Here is an 18,947-nt window from a genome sequence, read left to right as displayed (position 1 = left end):
TTACAGAGCTCACGGACGGATCAACCCCTACATGAGCTCTCCTTGCCACATTGAGATGATCCTAACTGAAAAGGAACAAATTGTTCCTAAACCAGAAGAGGAGGTTGCACAGAAGAAAAAGATCTCCCAGAAGAAACTGAAAAAACAAAAACTTATGGCCCGGGAGTAAATTCAACATCTAATAAATGTTAATAAAAGTAAAAAAAAAAAAAAGAGTTTTAAACCTCAGCACCACCCAGCAAGCCAACCTTTGCATGTTTGTAGTCAAGAAAATAAATGACGAGGGCCTGAGATAAAGCCTTTCCCAGTTTGGCCAGTCCTTGCCCAGATGTCTTGTCCCTCAGCATCCCCCTCAGATGTCACACTCCAGGTAACCAGAGGCATCCTATTCCTGTCATAATTGAATGCATTATGTCTTCGTTTCCATCCTGCAGAGTGAACTGCATGAGAACAGCAGTATTTGTGCGTGTTAACTGCTGTAATCTTAAACACCTAGGACAGTGCCGAACACATGGAGACATCTCATAAATATGGGTATCACGTCCCGCCTGACAAGGGCTGGGGGGCTTGAGGAGGGGCGGCGACGGGTTAAGAAATCACAAGAGTCAAAAGTAGAGTTTCTGCGGGCCAGGGTCAGACTGAAAGAGCAAGCCCTGATCCTGGTGGGCGGCGAATGACTTTTATTTACAACTGTCACAAAGAAGTCAATTTGAATATCTATACTCAGTTAATTGATTCCAAACTCATTGTGATCAAGCAGGAGTGTGCTTTCACACTTACCTATGATCCCCTGGATAGCCTCAGCATTCCAAGACACTCCCTTATGACTTCAAAGATCAGTGCTCGGGAGCATTTGAGTTGGCAGCTGCAAGGCGACATATGGGAGTAATAAACATTCAATAAATACGTTAATTCAAGGCTCAGTTTAAATATTGTCCCCTTGGTAAAGCTACCTGTGACGTCCCCAAGCAAGCAAGGTTGTTCCTTTTCCTGTGCTCTCACGGCACTGGGATATGTCTGTGACGTAGCACCGAGGCTGTAGTACATGGAGTTTAATATACCTAGATATTAGTCGGCTTGAGCTGTGAGGACAAAATGCCCTAGACGAGGTGGCTTAATCAGCAGACATTTAATTCTCACAGTTCTGGAGGCCGGAAGGCCAAGATCAAGATGCAAGTGTGTTTATTTGGGTTCCAGTGAGGACCCTCTTTCCAGATTGCAGATAGCTGTCTCCTTGCTATGTACTCACATGGCAGAGAGAAAGACAGTGCTGGTGTCTTTTTTTCTTGTTTCTTATGTAGACACTAATCCCTTCATGAGGGCCCCACCCTCATGAGCTCATCTAAACCTTATCACCTCCTGAAGGCCTCACCTCCAAACACCATTACATATTGGGGGAGGGTCAAGGATTCAACAAATGAATTTTGAGGGGGCCACAAACATTTCGTCCGTACAGGCAACTGTTTCCACCACTCTCTGGTCAACTCCTCATGTGCCATGAATGTTTCCCATTCATCTCTGAACCCCAAGGCACTCACTGAGATACGGTCCAAATAATATTTGAATACGTACACAAATATAGCCGCCTTGCTCCTTACAAATTTTCAATAAGTGTGATCTCCCATTCATAAACATTCAAGTAAATATTTTCTTACCTAGCCTGTAAATCAAATGTGAGAAAATTGAAAAGGAAGAAACATTATGATTTCGATTTAAGATAAAAAAAATTTAGGTTTTTTTTTTTTGTTGTTGTACAAGCAAAATGCACAGAAAGTAAAATTTCCGTGGGCCTAAGTTCTGCAACTCTCCTAAGACTTTTAACACCTGAAAAACAGTTTACATTTTATGAGTAGTTCAGTCTTCCAAAGTCCCCAGAACATCCGTTGGTGACATTATCTCTAATCGCAGCTTTGGGGACTGAAGCACAGAGAGGCTAAATCAGTGGCCCAAGAGGCAAGAGGGGTTAGTGGAGAGGTGGAGATTAGAAGGTATAATTCTAAGTGTTTAAGCCTCTCTTTTGTTCCCTGGCTTTCCACAGACTGCAGACAGCTAAGACAGTTTGGAGACAGTGAAAGGGTTAGCAAAGCAGGGGGAGGCAGTTTAAGCTGGTCTGTCCTGTCATCTTCCAGTTGACAATCCCCCAGCAAATGGTCAACAGAGAGGCTTGGCTGGCAGGTAAGGGACCAGCAGCTGTGCTCCGGCTTCTGGTTAACTACTGAATGGTACAGGGCTGGGGGCTGGTGCCCTGGTACACGGAGGGTGTAAGCATCTGGCTGGTGGAGGGAAATGATTGCTCAAATGGGACACTGCTAGGAGTCCTGGGTTGGGGGGTGAAGTGAAAAGAAATATGCTTTTAGCTAAGAGACTGACATGAGTGAGGGGACTGCACCAATTCTGGAGTAAGCATCAGTGAACCAATTTGAGCACAGATCTTTCACATAAGAGCGGCAGCCTCCCAGGAGGGTCACATCATAAGAGGGTCTCCAGTGAATGTGGACAGGGTGGGGTTTGGGGCCTCTGAACACCCCAGTCAATGGGAATCTGGGCAGAATGGTTCTCTGAGGAGTTATAATCAATTCTTGCATCTATGATGCCTCACTTCTCCCAAAACGGATAAGGCATCCTCATACATTATTCGTTTATCCTCGCAATGGCTGGGCCGAGCTGGTATTTCTTCTCTCATTTAATGAAGAAACAGAGTGAGAGGGGTTGAGTGATTCAAGAAGGGACCCCACGTAGAAGAGTTCAGTGCTGAACTCAGACTTTCTGGCTCACTGTCCCATGGACTGCACTTAGTACAGGGATGTGAATTAGCTTTAACGTGATGGCTGTGCAAAGTGGTTTTCCATTTGGCTCACTTAAAACAGGAGAGGGCTTGGGGAGGAGAGGTTGGGAGTGTCCTGAGGCCCCCTCAATCATCCATTCAAATTATAATCTGACAGGAGCTGGTCACCATGCTAGATGCTGGGGAGGCAACAAGGAACCAGACAGATGGGATCCCTGCACTGGTGGCTCAGTGTGAAGTTCACAATTGAAAAGAATACGTTGAGCTGGAAGGCTGCTGGCATTAGCTGCCTTCTCTATGAAATTCCAGAATAGAGGAAATCTTCCTGAAGCTGCTGAGGTTGGAACGGCTGCCATGCCGTCCTGAGCTAGCAGGAAGGCTGGGTCTCAGGAGCTGGCCCGGGACAGCACAGCTCCCTTCCAGCTCCCATTCATTCCCCGCCGTTCCCTTCAGAGTGCCGCATCTACCCAGAACACGAGCTGCAGGGGAGGCGCCCCATTGCTCTCTGCCACAAAAAGCCAAGGATGCCCGCTGTGGCTGATCGCTTTGCCTTTCCTGCGAGCGATGATCATGAGTGATTGCTGGCGATCCCACAGCTCACAGGCGGCCCATCTGGCTTCATGAGATGCACTCGAATTTCAGAATTTTAGGATGAAATCAGAAAGCTGTCTCCACGTTGCGCCTTCACAAACATCACCCGATAGCAACACTTTAATGGCCAAAACTCAGTGCCAATATTCGTATTGGCATTTTTCTAAGTTGTATGAATATATATATATATATACATATATATATATATATATGTTAAAAAATGTATGCAAATGAGGATTGTTAGCCTAGGAGTTGCTTGTCTGAGAGTGGGCCTCGGGACCTAAATTGGGTTGTTGCATCTATTCTCAGGGACCTGGATGATGAGGTTGAGAGAGAGGGAGAGTTCAAGGCACAGCCTGTGTTTTAAAATAAAAACCCCTCTGGATCATGTGACCCTGGCTCCATGGGCATCCTTAGGGCGAAATCAGTGTGTGTGTGTGTGTGTGTGTGTGTGTGTGTGTAAGTGTAACAAAAGAGTCATCCATTGGGCAAGTGCAAGTCACCCATGATATGGAGCTACCAGAATTGTACTTGACTTTGGAGGAGAGAGTGGTTTTCTCTTTTACCCCCATAGACAGGGAATGCAGTGGAGCCAGCAATGCAGGGGAGGCCCAGGTTGCTGAAGGCCTCTCCTTCTGTGGGTGATGATCTGGGTCCTCAACATTTTGTGGGTGCCTGTGGCTAGGTCACCAGTGATGAGTGGTTCTTAGAGTTTAGCATGCATCATCAGCATCCCATGGAGGGCTGGATGAGATGTGAACTGCTGGGCTCCCCCAGGGAGTTTCTGATTCTGGGGTGGGGCACAGGAATTTGCATCCTGAACCAGATGACGGCAGGGGGTGGTGCTGTTGGTCAGGGGCCGCACCTTGAGAACCACTGAAGTAGGCTGCTCGCCAGAGGACAAGAATGGCATGGCAGTGGGTGGTTTACCTGTTTCAGGAAGGGCACCTATTGATGGTGACAGAGACCAGGGCTGAAAACCAAGCAACTCCTGGTCTGGTGGGGCAGACATGTGAGATAGACCAAGGCTATGGGAGTGGGGGTTATCATGTCAGGAAGGACCCCAGAGAGACGAGGAAGACCTTCCCTTAACAACATGGATGGGGCCCAACAAGTTACGTGGGATGAGTCCTTTAATTTGAATGTTGATAGAATTTCTTATATATGAGATAAGAGTCCGTATCATTCTTCTGCATGTGTATATCCAGTTCTCCCAACACTATTTACTGAAGACACTATCCTTTCTCCATGTGTGTTCTTAAAAATCATAGCTATGTGAGGTGACGGATATGTTAATTAGCTTGATTGTGGTAATTATTTTGCAATGTATGCATATATAAATATATGAACATCACATCGCACACCTTAAATACAATGTTTAGCTGTCCAAGTATAGCTTATAAAGCTGGAAAAAAAATAATTGTATTCATCTATTCCTTGGATAAATAAGTCATTAATAATTCAAAAGAGGAAAAAATGACCTCATTTTGTTCCCTAAGCTGGTGGAATAGGATACACATGGGGTACAAAAATAAAGTAACGGGTTTATCCATATACACAGGTATACAACACATCTAATTTTTTTTTTCAGATCATTCAATGATTTTGTTATAAAAAAATCAGGTTGTTTTAAGGTCTCTAGAGTTGTATACCTTTTGAAGTAAACTGATTTAGAATTATTGGGTTGTTGGAAAAGTCATGATGTATTTTTTCCATGTTTTTTCGTTGCAAAAATGCATCATGACTTTTCCAACGACCCAATAGTTTACTAGTGATGAGTTTCACTGTTTTAAAACAAAACCATAGTTTTCTGGTTATAGAATTACCATGTTTCCACGTCCACTTATTCTATTTCTCAAAAGATGGATACTTTTTATTTCCTCCGATGATTTAAGTAGGGTATTGATCCTTAGGAATTCCTAAAAACTGGCAGTTCACGTTCTATGTGTTCTGTCATTTTTAAAGGGTAAGTTAGTTAAGCTACCCATCCTTTGGGTTTCCCATCCTACAGGTCAGCCTGTCATGTGAACAAATTTCTCCTATTTATTTAAAAATTTTTAAAATTTTTTATTGAGGAGCGGTATGTTTTTTCAGGACCCATCATCTCCAAGTCAAGTAGTTGTTTCAATCTAGTTGTGAAGGACGCAGCTCAGTGGCCCATGTGAGGATTGAACCGTCAACCTTGGTGTTATGAACGTGTGCTTTAACCAATTGAGTTAACTGGCCACCCCTCCTATTTCATTTTTTTATCAGTTACACAGTTAAGACTTCCCTGCTGGAGTCTTTGGGAAATCATTCATTGAACCTGGTGTTCAAGAGAGGATTTGGCGCTGCCATTGGCTGGAACAATCAGAAGTGTGTTGGCCCCTGGCCCTAGTCTTCCATTGGTAAATCAAACTGGTATTCAAGGATGAGACAGAGGGTAGTTGGTTTTCTCTGTGAGCAAATGGAAAATAAAGAAAAAAAGCAGCTCTGTTTGTGTTTTGTCTTTCTTTGAGGGAGAAGAGTTCAGGTCACTTAGTTTTCTTCCCTATTCTTTTTGGTATGTTTTGAATTACTACACCCAGTCTGTTTCATTTTTATAACTGGAGACTAAAACAAAACAAAAAGCAGTTTTACTTTGAAAAAGTTATGGCTGTCAGATTTTTTTCCCCTCTCCTCCTTCTTGAATAGTCCCACCTACAAAAAAAATGTAGCTCACCCCTTCCCCCGGGGGTTAGGAAATCTCATTTGACTCTTGTGTTTGTTCCCCAATTTGCTGATCTTGAATTGAAAATTCCAGCTGTATTTGGGTAGAATGGTGGGAACACCTGTCTGGGCTTAGATTTATGCTGGTTCATTGTGGAGCCAAGCTGGCATATGATGGGCAGGCATTGGCTGTCTTTCAGTGGTTGCTGATCCTGAAAGAGAACCTCTATTTTTTTTTCTTTTTATGCTGAGGTAGAAGGTAAATCATCTGCTCTTCTGTATATAAATATATCAACATAAAGCTTTGAAGAGTTGTGTGCCCTGTTCAGATCCTCATGCATTCTTACAATAGACTTCCAACATGGGTCCCTAAGTTTACTCTATAATATGGATTCTGAAATTCATATTCCATGGTTAGTTAAAATGCCTTTAACAATAAAAACAGCATTTCTGTTCTCATAATATCTTCCATTGTCAGTATTTATTTTATGTTCCAATATGACTTATTCCTGCAGCTAAACATATAGCTGCAGGAACATATAAATGATGTATAAGCTCATTTTTTCTCCATATCTCTCCAAAATGTGTTATTCTTGCATCATTCTGGTCTGTGGACTTGTACCATCACCCCCACTTTACCCCCTTCTTCTCCCCATTGGTTTTTCTCAGCTCTGTTGAGCAAAGCGAATGCGCCCCTCATTGGAGCTTTTGTCATTCTTTTTACCGTTGCTAGGGACCTCCTTCTTATGTTTTGGAAATTCCCCAGTTGGAACCCTGTTGGGAGACAGAGTTTTTCTCCACTGTAAATGTCCAAAGGTCAAACACTCACTTGCCCAGCCCTTGGCAGGCAGTTAGGGCATTGTACAAAATCCAGGTTTCATGAATCAAATGCAGTCACCTAAGATTTTGAGTAGAAACCTAATTAGTGGTGCACAGAATCTGTGATAATGGAGAACCCATTGTATGGCAGTGGTGGCCCTGGGGCCAGTGGCTAGCATGCAGGGCCAGTGCAGACAGGCAAGCTTTGCCACCCAGAGTTCAGTGACAGTGGTGGTGAGCTCATAGATGGCTCCTGCCTGCTTTCTAGCCTCCCTGGACATAGTGTATTTCCCAAACCTGGTTCTCCTGTCTTCCTGACAGTTTGCGAGCTATATATACAGTGCACAGAGAAAAGGCACCACCTCCCTAGGTAGGGAGCTCAGTTGGGCAGAATCCCTCCTATGATGAGTTATCTCCATCACATGTCCTGTTAGCAGGACTCCAGCGTGGAGCACGGGGTCCTCCAGCCTTCAATTCTCTTTGTTGACTCAACCCCAAGATCCTTTTCAGATGATGTGTGGAATTTGCGTGTGTAATATTGCCAGTTAAGGAACCCAAAGAAGTTGGGTGAAAAGGAAGTCATTTCAGATTTTTCTTGTTAGTCTTGGGTGGATGCCAGCGCAAGGACTACGATTTCCTGTGTTTTAAAGGAAAAGCTGTTCGTTAAGTTTTCTCTGCTGGAAAGCTTTTGCCTGTATTTCTCTAGCAATTTGAACCACATCACTCAGAGTTAGTGGGCGATATATAAAGCGTTTCAACAATTCTCCTGCTTCCCCACCCAAATAAACAAACAGAATATATGGCATTTCCAGCAAAGGCAGCAGGACAAGACACCCCATTTCATGCTTCAGCAACCTGACTAAGGAAACAAATATAGATTTTTCTTCTAAATGCCTTCAGGTTATAAGGCAAGTTGATTAAGGTCTTCCCTTAAGCCCCACCAGAGAAATAAATGAATGATGGAGTTTGCCTACCCTTAAAGAGAAAGAGGTTATGTCTAATATTGACTCTCCTAATCAGTTTGACATAAAACATATTTCTCACAGATGTGGCTCTCCAACCCATCTCGTGTGCAGGAGAGATGAAAGCCATATGGATTTCAGTTTCCTGTTAGCCGAGAATAAATTAAATCATGTTCTTTTCTCCTCTTTACCACTCCTGTGTGGATTCAATTTCCATGTAGACATGTCCAATATTTTTTTTTAGGGAAGAGTTAATAAATTGCTTTTTTCCTCTTATCATACTAATATGATTCTTGCCTTTCCTTCCTTCCCCCTACTGCCAATGAAATAATACAGAGGACCAAAAAAATGAGAACTGTCATGGTTTGTGATATTGCGGTGACCTTTGAGGGGTCACGGAAGAGCTGATGATAAACCCTGATAGTCCATGGACTGGAACTTTTCCCAGAAATTTCCAAAGTATGGTGATGTTCTTGACAAACAGAATTATTTTTCCAGATTTTGAGTAGGATATTGTTGGGTTCTTGGAAAAGTCATGACGTATGTTTTTCTATGTTTTTCATTGCAAAAATGCGTCATGACTTTTCCGACAATCCAATAGATTAGTTAAGGGAAGGTTAGCTATTGTATAAAAGAAAATCCAATGTGTCAGTGGCTGAGCACAAAAAGAACTTTAGGTTTCAGTCATGTAACATTCATCCCGCGATGATGAGGAATGAAGGTGATGGGGTGGGGTAGGACGGGTGGATTCTGCTTCATGACGTCACTGTCACTTAGGAATCCAGAGTGATGAGGACCCTGCCATTCTTAACTATGGCTTTCGTAGCTGCCGCGGGTGTTCACTTCTAGCCTGGGGATAGGAGAGAGAGAGGGGGAGAGAGAGATTGACTGATTGATTGTTTCAGGGTAGGTTTTATGGACCAGGCCATATCTCTGTCCCCATTTTATTGACCAAACACTGTTGCATGGCTTGGAGAACTGAGATTGTCTTGTAGATAGCTTATTACTGTGGGCACAGGAGGAAAAGACTAAGCTTACCTCTGGTTTTTTTTGGAAGGATTAGAATTTTCATCAGAAACCATTTTGGAATGTAGGACCCAGACAATCATTATTCAGTTATAATGTTCATATTATGTGTTTTATATATATATATTTTTAAAAGATTTTTATTGGGGAATTGGGGGAAGGGGAACAGACAAGTTGCTGTCGTTTTGGTCTTCAGTCTAGTTGTGGAGGACGTTGCTTCACTGGCCCAAGTTGGCACCATCATTGCGCTCTTCTCTGGCGAGGCAGATCAGTTGCCGGCTTCTGGATGGCCGCTCACTGAGGTTGCTGGCTGCTCACCTTGGCTGCCGGCCACACATGGTAGGTAGCCCATGGCAACCCACTGCCACAGGGGCTGCAGCCTATGCCGTCGCCGGCGACTCACGGCAGCCCAGGTCCAGGTTGAGCTGTTGTTCAGCATCTTAGCTGTGGAGGGCAGTGTCACTGGCCCTCATATGTGGGATCCGAACCAGGGCCCTCTGGCATCCCAAGCCAGTTCTTAACCAACCATTGCACCACTCGGCCGGCCCTATATGTTTTATCTTTCATTAATATTTTTGTTGGCTTTATCTCGTAGTCATATTTTTAGTCACATGAGTTAAAGGTGTTTAAACTCTTTACTTACACTGCCACTTCTTTTCCACTAGACTGGCCTATTTTTGTGCTTTGACTTTTATTTGTTTGTTTGTTTGTTTGTTTGTTTGTTTGTTTATTTATTTATTTTAGCTGAGCCATCGTGCCACCTGTTGGCAGCTCAGCGGCAGCTCAGCTCGGGCCGGGCATCAAACCGCTGTTGCTCAGAGCTCAAACTCTTGAGTGAGCTCTTAACCAACTGAGCCACTCGGCCGGCCCTGTGCTCTGATTTTAGATTAACTTTCCAATCAGATGGATTATGCCCTGAAATAAGTTGTTTTTTTGTTTTGTTTTGTTTTGCCAGGCTGGGGATATAAGTGTATTTTCTAAGCCTTACATGCCTGAGATGTTTTTTCTGTTGTCTTGACAACTTGACTGTGTCAAGTGTTCCAAAATAGGGATGACAGCTGATTCTCATATATGGCATGCATGAATGCCATTTCTCTTGAGCTGACAAGAATAAAGAAATTTCCATACTTCCTCCTTTAAGTATTCACTAGCATAGTTTATCCTTTCAGAAGAATCACTGAAAAAGAGAAAAAAAAATTTCACCAGGGAAGGAATATTTATAGTCAGTAAGCCTGATCTCTCTACACTGAAAATTCTAGGAAATCATGCATTTTCCAGTAATGTTAAAAGCATGACACTATGTATTAATAAATTGTTATTCACTATGCTAAGAGTCTATATACCTTGCAGGAAGTACTGATCAAAAGACTTGTGAGTTGCTAAAAATATTCAGCCAAAGAGAGCTTTGCTCCCACTTGAGAGAGAGAAAAAAAATTTTTTAAGATGTTTAAATCTCTTCATGCTGCATTTCTGTTACTCCTGCTATTCTACATTATGTGGTTTTGTTTTTTGTTTTTTGTTTTTTGTTTTTTTTCTTTTAAGAAATTTTCTTTTGTTTGGGGGCTGGGAAGGATAACTTGTGGTAGCTTTGAAGTCTCAGATTTAGTGAAAAAGAGTAAAGAAAGGTAGGCTTAGCTGGTTGTTTTGTTTTCTTTTTCATCTGAGCAGATGTCTCACCCTAAAAATTGAAAACCATATAGAGAAGGAGAAAATTGTATTTATTTTGAAGTTACTTTTTGTTATATTTCTTGATCATCTTTTTGTGTTTCCTCTTTCATGTTTGTCAGTCAGCATCACTAGTTGAAATTTAATGGATTGTTGGACTTTTTAATTTGACAACATGCGAGGTCAGGCTTTTTAACCGTGGGTTTAAAATCCCTTGTCTTCTCTAGAACTATCACTAAAAATTCTAAAAAGCTTGGATTGCTTTAGGGTACATAAATTGTATTCTTTGGTCTTTTCCTCATCTTGGGAGGCCTGAACACTACACACAATCTTTCTGAAAACAGTCATGACCAAGTCACACCCCTTCTTCAAAGCTCTGATGTCATTGTCCCAAAGGTAAAGTTCACACTCTGTTGCCAGGTCCCACCCTGCCTGGAATGTCTTTTATTCTTCTTGACTTGGTTTTCAAGCTCCAGCTCTAATTTCTCTGCATCTTCAAGGGGTTGCCCTTGTTAAGTGACGTACTTTCTCCTCTATGTTCCCATAATACTCGTGTACAATTCAATACTTGGACCTTCATTACCTGTTTACCTGATCAATTTACCTTCACAGAATACAGCTTACTTGAGGTCAGGGGCCAACCTTAGTTTTTACTTTTGTCCCAGAGCCTTGCAGACTTGTGCTCCTCAAACTTTCATGTGCCTACAGATTACCTGGAGATCTTGTAAAATGCAGGCTCTGAATCAGCAGGTGTGGAGTGGGGCTTTGTCGGCACTTCTAACAGGCTCCTAGAGGAATGACAGGCTGCTGGCTTGTGGTTCACACTTAGAATTTCAGTAGGGTACATTTTGGGAAATTAATAATTTTTTGAATGAGTGAACCAAAGTGAAAACAAACAAAACATATTGTCCAACTGTGTTCTGTTTTATTTTTAAACCCCTCTTTAAAAAATAAAATAAAATGGGGCCGGCTGAGTGGCTCAGTTGGTTAAGAGCTCGCTCAAGAGTTTGAGCTCTGAGCAACAGCGGTTCGAGTCAGCCCGAGCTGAGCAGCCGTGAGCTGCCAACAGGTGGCGGGATGGCTCAGCTAAAAAAAAAATAAAAAAATAAAATAAAATAAAATAAAACAAGTGATTTACATTTGCATTCAGCCTAGTAGTAGTTTTATAGCTTTAGCATTTCCCCATATTTTAATTTTATTAAGATTTATCTTTAAATTTTTCCCTTTAAAAAATTAAATTTAGGATTTTTTTTTTCAACCAAGACCAAACAAACACTGCACAAGTAGGGCAAATTTAAGACTTGGAATATAACTCTGAAAAAAAATTTTTTTTTTGTATATGTTGTAGGCCCTTCATTAATCACAGCCAATACTGCATAGAATTGTAGTATAATGGGACAGAATTTATCTTTAGAAGTTAATGTATGTAAGTGATTCACTCAAAATGTTCTTGGTCACGTTTTCAAATAAATTTTTTTTTCTTTTTTTAAAGAGTTCAGTTGAACTTTAAAGACAGATGCTTGCTTTTTCACAGTCACTTCCTGTCCTGGTTAATATTCATTGACAGGTGTGCCAGACAAAGCAATTAGCTCCCGACAGTTTGGCTTACTTGTGCCCAAACTTATCTTTTCCCCACCCTTTTCTTCTGTGATTAACAAAAGATGAAACCCTGCACTCCCTAGCTGGAAAATGTCCATGAACATTTTCTACAAATGCTGAAATTTTTACTCACTGTTAACATGTCTACCTTGGAAACCAAAACAACAAGCACAGATGAATCTACTGCATCATAAAAAAATTCACATTAACTGCCAAGCAATTAATGGGAACATCTGGTTATTTTGATGGTCATAATGACCAAATCATTTAACTCTGATTCAACCCAATTAGAATCACAAGACAGATTCAGTAATAACAGCAACACAAGACTGACTCGCGATAACTCCCAGACATCCTCTGATGGTCTCAGGCTTATTTTCATTATTTTGCTTAAGGACACTGACAAGCAGACTTTGTGAGTTTCATTGGAAAACCTATAGTAATCAGAGCCCTTCTGTCTCTTAACCTCTCTGAGTCATGTTATTGCCTCCTCTCCAAGATTTCTGTTTAGATGTCATCCTCTGCTTTTGCGGCAATGTCTCGGTGCTTTTCATCTCAAACGTGAAATCTTTCATCTTACGGAGATGTGCGTTATATATTTGTTTTAGTGTACCTCGGGGAGAAAAGCTAATGTGCATTGAAGATTCAATTAGTGATAGTGACGATGCAGACTTCAGAGCTAGACTCCTGCGGCTGTCTCACTTGGTCTCTTTTCATCTCTTTCTTAGGGACTAAATGTAGCTTGAAAGAAAGTTCTATTCTGAATTAGTGTTCAGTGCTACCCAGCCAAGAAAGGCCTTTTTTCCCCCTTCAAATACAGAGAAATTCATGATCAGCTTTCCACTGTGCAAATTGCTCAAGCCATTTGAAAGAATTCTTAAGGTGGAATGTAGAAAATGCAGGTCAGTTGTATTAGAAGATTACCTTTTTACTTTCTCGCTTTAAAGCAGAAATCACAAATCAGGGATGTGTGGATTGGGTCAGTGTTTAGAAACCTTCTGAATTAGTGGAAAGTATCAACAACTTGAGAGGCATCATGTGATCTAGACTTCTGGTTTCAAGTAGCCACGACTGAGTTGTATCTGCCCCATTTTCACTGGGTGTTTGTTCTCCAGTTTGCAGTTTCCCTTCTAATAAGTGTCACTCACTTATGTCGCCTGGCGCCACCACAAATTGGCACCTAGAGGCATCCCCTGCTCTGAAGTTTTAGGCTGTGCAAATCTTCATGACTCCACATGAGCACAGAGTGGGCACCAATTGTGGGACTTGCCCTGATTTAGAGGCCAGTGGACCTCATTCTAATGAGAGGCAACAGTACAGGTAAGACCGAGGCCTAAGGCACATCCTAATAGTCATCCATCAGGAGGTGGGGCAGCAAAAATGATGCGGCAGAGTCCCCACAGGTCAGGAAGGTACAGAGGAGAGGAACTCTGATGGGGAGTCATCATTTGAGAGGATTTTTTTTTTGAAGATTTTTATTGGGGAGTTGAGGAAGGGAACAGTGTTGGGGAATTGGGGAAGGAGAACATTGTGTTTTTCCAGGACCCATCAGCTCCAAGTCAAGTAGTTGTCCTTCAATCTTAGTTGTGGGGGGCGCAGCCCACTATCCCATGCGGGAGTCGAACTGGCAACCTTGCTGTTAGGAGCACGTGCTTGAGAGGATTTTTAAGGAATAGCAAGACACCTGTCTGCAAGCAAGGGACTCAGGGCTTCCTCCACAGGGAGGAGGAGTGAAGAAGGAATGCAGCAGAAATCCAGCACTGAGAACTGAGGCTCAGGGCAACTGAACTGTTGGACTCTGGTGTGACAGGACAGTGACATGGCAGCTCCGTGGCACAGGCTGGGCCAGCCTGATGGGACAGCTTGCCGGAGTGTCTGTGCTTGGCAGGCTGAGGCTGTTGGCTCCTTCTCTAATTCAAGAATAGGGCCAGAGTTGGAGCTGGACACAGCCAAAGGGTAGGAAATGACCTTGAATCTGACTTTGTGAACTTTGGGAAACAGATGCCAAGCAGTGACAGCAGGCGTAGGGACTCATGTGGCTGAAAGGTGGGCGAAGGTGTTCTGATCTCAGTTTCAATTAGATCGATGTAACTCATCCTTTGCTGCTATAATTCTTCTGTTTAGTTCGCATCAAGTTTGAAAGCGTATGGTTTTTTAAAAGGCTCATGCTGGAAATCTCTGCAAACATGTTATAGCAAGAATACGAGACTAAAAAGAACATCCTTTTTTGTCTACCAATGTCTGTTCAGCCTGTTTGAGTCATTGGATCTGAAAGTTGGTTTCTAATACAGTTGTTAACTTGGAAACAGTTTACCTATGGAAATAATGTCATAGGGTAGGTTTCTCAGATAGCCCACAAGAGACACTGTTGCCATAATGGAGGAATACCATATGCTCTCAGTGAAACAGTAGAAAACACCAGGCAACATAGTAATTAAATCACATCCTACTTCTGAGAAAGAAGCTACATACTTTTGCTTTGTCTTTGATGCTCTAAGGAAAGCATCTGTTGTTAGAGCTTCGGTTTCAGTTCATTCTCTGCCAAGGGACCACTTTGCAACGTAACCATTGGCTAAGAGATTGTTGGAGGTATGTGTTTGGGAGGGGTGTTTGCTTTCTAATGATGGAGTCACTGTTGCTGCCACTGTTGCAGGTGGTGTCACACTCAGTACGCAAAGCACAGGTTTCTTAACACAAATTGTTCACCACCCACCCTGAACCAATCCCGCAATCTGGGTGAGAGTTTCAGTTAGAAGGTGAAGTAGAATGTACATTAAACCTGTTTCTTTCTTTCTTTCTTTTTTTTTTTTTAAAGATTTTTTATTGGGGAATTGGGGGATGGGAACAGACAAGTTGCTGTCCTTTTGTTCTTCAGTCTAGTTGTGGAGGACGTTGCTTCACTGGCCCAAGTTGGCACCATCATTGCGCTCTTCCCGGGCGAGGCAGATCAGCCGCCGGCTTCTGGACGGCTGCTCCCGGCGGCTGCTGGCCTCTCACGCTGGCTGCTGGCTACACACGGTAGCCCATGGCAACCCACTGCAGCAGGGGCTGCAGCCCACGCTGTTGCCAACTCACGGCAGCCCAGCTCCAGGTTGAGCTGTTGTTCAGCATCTTAGCTGTAGAGGGTAGTGTCACTGACCCTCATATGTGGGATCCGAACCGGGGCCCTCTGGTGTCCCAAGCCAGCTCTTAACCACCACGCCACTCAGCGGACCCTGAACCTGTTTCTTACAATATACCATAGTATCCAAGAATGAAGTTTCGGTAAAATTATTTTTCACACAACCCAATCTCTTATAAATCTGTCTTTGATCTTCCATGCAAACTGCTTCCCAGATCTCTCCCCAAGGGTGAGCTGGCTTTACCATGTGATTCTTTGTCTCCAGTTCTACTGACTTCCTTCTCCGTAGGTTTTCTCATTGTATCATTATCATGAGGGAAGTTTCCATTATCACGGTGCACACACAGTTCATTCTACCGAAAAACTGGTCCCACGTGGTCAGCTCCAAATGTACCTTTAGACAATTTACTTTTCATGATTTAAGATTTCAGAGACACTGCAGTTTTGCTGTCTTCTCCTTATCCTACAAGTTTTCATCAAACGATGCTCTTTCATGAATGCACTTATGACTCATATTATTGCTGTTAGCTAACTTTGATGCCTCTTTCTACTCCAAAAATAATTCTCTCCCTCACTTGTTCTCTTTTTTTTTTTCCAAAAATAATTTTCATTAGAGCAGTATGACTTACTCAGTTGTGCACATTTGTCAATTCAGTGCTCAAAATAACCTTATTGAGATGAGGTTCAGGATGATGACTTTCCCTGAGTCACAAGCTGGTAAAAAGTAGAACCAGGATACACACCAAGTCTGTCTTGACTCTACTATCCTCATTTCTTTGTGTTTGCCACAAGAAGAGCTGGGGACATGTAGAATGGCCTCTGCTTTCTTCTTATCATTTTCCAGGTTTCTCTTGGAAAAGCTGGCACTGTTTTACCAAGAACCAGAATAATTTTCTCTTCATCAAAAGAAGCAATACATGTAACAAGTAATAAAAATAATAGCTTGCTCACTGTGTGTTAGGCGTACCCATATACTTCTTCACAACAGCCCTGTAAGATATGTCCTATTACTCTTCCTATTTTGGAAGAGTTGGGCAGAGTTGGGTTTTGAATATAAGCAGTATGACTCGAGAGCCTTCACCAGTATGTGATCAGCCTCACAGGGACTGAGGGCTAATATCTCAGTGACAAGGCAACCACATGCCTGGCGTGGGCCCATTAGTAAGTTCAGACCATGACTTGTCCAGACAGTGCTTCTGTGGCAGATTGTATTTTCCAAAGACAGTGGCAACAATAATTTCCATCCGATGTGCTTTCCTGAAAATGTGATGTGGGCAGTCCTTGTATTGAGTGGTGGGGTCTGTGTCTTCCCTCTTGGGTGATTGTACAAGGCTATCTGAATGGGATGGTACAGTGAGCTTATGGGCATAGCTGTGGCTTGAAGTTCCCTCCAACTGGGCCCCATTCTGCCCAGCATTTGGTGGCCACTGCAGCCCTAGAGAGCACTTCTTAGCCCTCTGGTGCTTAGAGATGCCAGTGCTGAGGTGGAAGATATTTAAGGGCTATGTTTAATTCTACTTGTACAAACACTTTTTGCTTGTGCCAGCCATTAAAATCTATGAGACATCTCTCTGTCAATCATAGGCATCTCTGATCTCTTCCAAAGAATCTATAAAATGGGGTCAGCCAACCTTGATGGACTGTGTCCTCCCATCCCAAAGGAAAGCATGAACCAGTAACTGGACAGCTTTAATGTAAGCCAGGCCACCTGACCTAGTGTTAATCCAACTTGTAATTTCCCCAAAGACAAATATTGTAGAAGAAAATTGAAGGCAAGGGGTGGGGAAGGGGTGAAGAATGTTTCTTCTGACTTTGATGGTAAGAGACTGTTTGTGGCAAAATACATCTTTTAAAAACAGAATCACGGGCCGGCCGAGTGGCGCAATGGTTAAGAACTGGCTTGGGACGCCAGAGGGTCCCGGTTCAGATCCCACATACGAGGGCCAGTGACACTGCCCTCTTCAGCTAAGATGCTGAACAACAGCTCAACTTGGAGCTGGGCTGCCATGAGTTGCCGGCGACGGCGTAGGCTGCAGCCCCTGTGGCAGTGGGTTCGCATGGGCTATCCCGTATATAGCCAGCAGCCAGCGTGAGCGGCCAGCAGCCGCAGTGAGCAGCCAGCAGCCGCAGTGAGCAGCCGTCCAGAAGCTGGCGACTGATGTGCCTCGCCTGGGAAGAGCGCAATGATGGTGCCAACTTGGGCCAGTGAAGCTACGTCCTCCACAACTAGACTGAAGAACAAAAGGACAGCAACTTGTCTGTTCCCCTTCCCCCAATTCCCCAGCACTGTTCCCATCTCCCAATTCCCCAATAAAAATCTTTAAAAAAAAACAAAACAAAAAAACAGGAATTTATTTTAAAAAACCCAAAAAACAGAATCACCTGTTTCCACTGTTTATTCCAATTCTGAAGTAAAATGTATCTGCTTGGATTTTTAAAGGGGTGGGGGAGGGGACAGGGAACAAAACTCCTTGTTGCCATAGGAATAAGAATTCTCTTCCAATCACAGAAGTATGAATTTAAGTGAAAAACTGGAATCAGGAGGTGAACTATTTCGAAAGAACAATCATATATTGTTCCCGCAAAAATGTACAGCCAGGCAGGAAAAAGAAAAGCCTAAAGGAAAAGAAATGTGGAGTGTGCAATGGTGAATTTCTCCAAAATTTCTCACTTATTTTTTAGGTAACAAGTGGGAATTTTGGGCTGATATAGTTTAAGGATTAACTTCAATATTAATTTTAAATTAAGTTAAAAGTTATTTTTCATCCATTCCACTCATGTTGCAGAAATGATTGGGAACCTGACAGATACTTGAAAGCCCCATAAGGAGGACTGTGGTTTTTGAGAGATTTATGAGGAAGTGCCGTTGGATTCCTTATGTCTTTGAAATAGGTGATAGATAACAAGATGTTAGATTATGCGAGTTGAAGTCAGACAAGCTTTACGGTTGAATCCTGGCGCCACCACCAATTGTCTAAAGTGACCTCGGTCCCATTCTTTCACCTCCCTGAGCACTGTGAGGACGGCAATGTTTACTTCACAGGGCTAAATGACATGATGGGTTGAGAAACTCAAAACAAAGCTGGGCACGTAGGAGGAGCCCAGTGACTGGCCGTTACAATCATTTGGTCCAGTTGACTGGACTGCTTCCTTTTTTCAGTTTAATTCAAATCACATTTTCAGGGTTCAGGTCTCCTGGCTCTGGGTTATGTGGGATATCAGACAGGAGTAGATTTGACCACCCAGTGAGTGATATCCCCAAATAATAGTATTTGAAGATAAGATATACGTTTATCTTTATTCGTATGCAAAAAAAAAAGTGTCAAGTAAACAAATGGTCTCAGAGATATAGAAGAACAGCTGATGGCTGCTAGTTGGGAGGGGGTGGGGATGAGGGAGAAGGGGAAGGAATTAGACAGCATAAATACGTAACTACAATATTGCCACAGGGGCATGAAAGACAGTTGGAGGAATATAATTAATAATGTTGTAAATATTTTGTAGGGTGTCAGATGGTCACATGTCTTGTTAGGGAGACCACATCATAGATGGGGTAGAGGCTTGATCACTGCACTGTACACCTGAAGCTGATGTTGTATAATATATATTTTTTTAAGATTTTTATTGGGGAGTTGGGGGGATGGGAACAGCGCTGGGGAATTCAGGGAAGGGGAACAGACAAGTTGCTGTC

General features: G+C 42.8%; 1 pseudogene; it reads left to right on the top strand.

Moving 5' to 3' along the window:
* The window catches only part of LOC109395462 (60S ribosomal protein L17 pseudogene), a 586-nt pseudogene extending 417 nt beyond the window's left edge, over positions 1-169 (top strand).
* Positions 170-18,947: the final 18,778 nt, after the last annotated feature.

This window comes from Hipposideros armiger, unplaced genomic scaffold (assembly GCF_001890085.2).
Source record: "Hipposideros armiger isolate ML-2016 unplaced genomic scaffold, ASM189008v1 scaffold_471, whole genome shotgun sequence".
Lineage (NCBI taxonomy): Eukaryota > Metazoa > Chordata > Mammalia > Chiroptera > Hipposideridae > Hipposideros > Hipposideros armiger.
Note: the sequence above shows the minus strand (reverse complement) of the source record. Positions and strands in the feature narration are given on the sequence as shown.